Raw genomic sequence first — 2,986 nt, 5'->3', positions numbered from 1 at the left:
GAGCTCATAGCCCTGAAGATGCAGACTGCAATGTTTGCGAAACGTCGGCGCAATGCTGAAACTCAACGCGGCATCCATCCGGAAGCCAACCAAGTAATTTATACTTTTCCTCAATATTTTTTGATCAGCCTGGCACTTTGCGCCTCAATTCTAGTACAGCACTAGAATTATTCCCAGAAAATCCCCACAAAAATTCCCCGACGTTTCTCTCCGTGTAGCTTAGTCGGTAAGAGTGTACCAGGCGCGTATCTGGGAGACCCGGATTCGATTCCCGGCTCGGTGAAGCGGAAATTTTTTCTCTCTAATTTCTAATTCCCTTAGAATTTTTTTTTCTGATCTGATTCACCTGAATTCTCAGTAGACAGACGTACTTGATTGTGATTTTCACCAGCGAGTATATCGCGGCTCCTGGAACTAACAATCAAAATTCCTAGTTCGCTTGCAAGGAACACTGCGGAAGTGTCCCCCTCCGATTTCGATGAAACTTAAATATGTTATAGGGGACCCAAAAGTAAGGGACACGTATTTTTTTTAGCTGCCCATATTGGGTTTTAGGGGGTGAAAGTGCTCTCTGAAGTTGACCACCTCTCGGGGTCATTTTTCGATTGCACACATAAGGAAGCTTTTTGAAGAACTCTTTCGTAGTATATCATGAAGGTCACAAGGAATGATGAAAATGTGAATTAGAACCGTCTCCGGGGGGTGCATTATGGAGCGTAAACTACCCTTGTGAAAATTCATTTTTCTCACAGAGAAAAAACTTTTGATGGAAATCCCATCAAAAGTGTATGAAGTGAATTTGAGAGTGAATTTCTGTGGTTCCCGGTAGCTTAGTCGGTAAGAGTGCCCGGCGCGTATCTGGCAGACCGCGTTATTCCATGGGATAAATTCTATTTGAAAAAGTAGAAAAAAATACAGAATACCTGTTTTGTTTTTTTTTAATCGAAATTTAAAACTTGAAAAGTAGATTTTTCGTGAATTGCGANTTTTTTAATCGAAATTTAAAACTTAAAAAATAGATTTTTCGTGAATTGCGAAATTTCAAACTTTTTCCTGTACAAAACGAAGCTTACGGCTAATGATGAGGGAAACCATTGGGACAGGATCCAGGAGTGATGTCGGGGAGGTTAACTACCCTTTGGGGGGGGGGGAATTTTTTTTAATAAGGGAACAAAAATATCAATGAGAATTTTACGAAACAGATTTTGTTCGAAAGCATGAGACAATTCAAAGCGCATCCTGCGATTCTTTTCCCCAAATTAAAAGTGAAAGTAAAATCCGTTTTTTTTTTATTATATACAAGTCTTCGATTTTTTGGTAAATAAGAAAGAGGAGTGATGAGTCTCTGGAAGTAACACTTGGAGGCTAAATAACCTTTCTGGGAGTTACTTTTAATTATATTAGTGAACAGAATTCATTTGAAAGAGTATAGAATAATAAGAAATATCGAAATTTGAACCCATGAAAATGTCCATTGCTAGTTATATATGAATTACAACCTTTAAATTATCCGTCTACTTGTATCACAGTACCGTAGTCCGAACTAAATGGTAAGGATTGAATGAAGATCCGATATGGAAAGGAAACAATGATGGTAGTAATCCCCAAATGATGGAATTCAGAATATACATTGATATTATTATAGAAGCTCAGACCATTTATTCCTTCTAGTATTATGTTCTCAATCAGCATAGTTTCTGTCAATCAATCTACAGTATAGATAGTATTAAGGGACATAATGCCTACAAAAATGATATTCAAAAACGTGCAGCAAACAAAGTGAATTTTTGCACCATGAGCATCTGACTACTGCAATATTGGAACAGCCTTCAATATCACAGTGCGGATGAGATAATTGCCCGAATGCGAAATCGACAGAATTTTCGAATTCATCTGGTTTTTTAGAAATGTAACCACTCTGAAACCAAGCATAACGAAATAAAGTTTGATACCTTGGTGATGATAATTGATTACGGATTGAAGACTGTCCACTTTATAATATTGTTCCGCAAATGTAAATTAATATCATAGTCCATTAGGACGACACTGTCCGAAAAATGACGAACATAATTCTTCCATATCCTTAAACCATGTACGTCAAGGGGTTGAATTTTTTTTTTTTTTTTGNACGACACTGTCCGAAAAATGACGAACATAATTCTTCCATATCCTTAAACCATGTACGTCAAGGGGTTGAATTTTTCCAGTAGTATCCTTTGGTATCAACATAGTTTATTAACTATTGTTACGAATTTCCGGTCGTTAGGATTTTTTTTTTATTTGAATCCTAATTTTTGAACGCTTTAATGGGATTTTCGCGAAGCCGAAAGAGGTGATCAATCGTCGAGCGGTAGCCGATCAATACCCGACTTGCTGAAACTAGGTTGGATTATTTCTCCCTATTTTTACGTTCTCCATTTACCGAAAATTTGGCGATCACTGACTCTAATTTGGAGTATCAACAGACCTCCGGGTTTAGAAATAGCTAGTTGCCTTCACTTGACTCACCGTTTCTGTGGTTCAACTCATTTCTTGGATCAGATGTGGCGTGGCTGGGCTGGAACCCAAAATTAGGCAGGCTCCTTGTCCTTCAACGTAGTCACGTGTAGGACTCCGCTGCTCGATTCTTGGAATTTCCGTTGAATCGGAACTCTGTGACTTGCTTCGACTCACTGGTTTCAGTTTTTAATTGGGCTAACACTGGTTCTAGCTCTAAATATTTTCACTGGTTATTGAATCTAAATTGGAGAATTTAATGTATTCACTTCATTTTTAACTATTGGAGTTTAAGAATTTGAACGTCAAGAACATGGAACTGAACTGGAGCTATCGCCGATTTCTGTTATTATAAATTAATTTATACTGATCCACCAAGCATTATTGCGGAGTCTCCTGATGACGCAATCCGCAAACAGGGCGCGGGTCCGCAATCATCTTTCTAGGAAATCCCCAATAATTACTGGGTTAATCGATCAACTCCGATAGT

The sequence above is a fragment of the Diachasma alloeum genome, unplaced genomic scaffold, assembly GCF_001412515.2.
Source record: "Diachasma alloeum isolate Michigan unplaced genomic scaffold, Dall2.0 Dall_scaffold_00739, whole genome shotgun sequence".
NCBI lineage: Eukaryota > Metazoa > Arthropoda > Insecta > Hymenoptera > Braconidae > Diachasma > Diachasma alloeum.
This window is presented reverse-complemented; position numbering follows the sequence as displayed.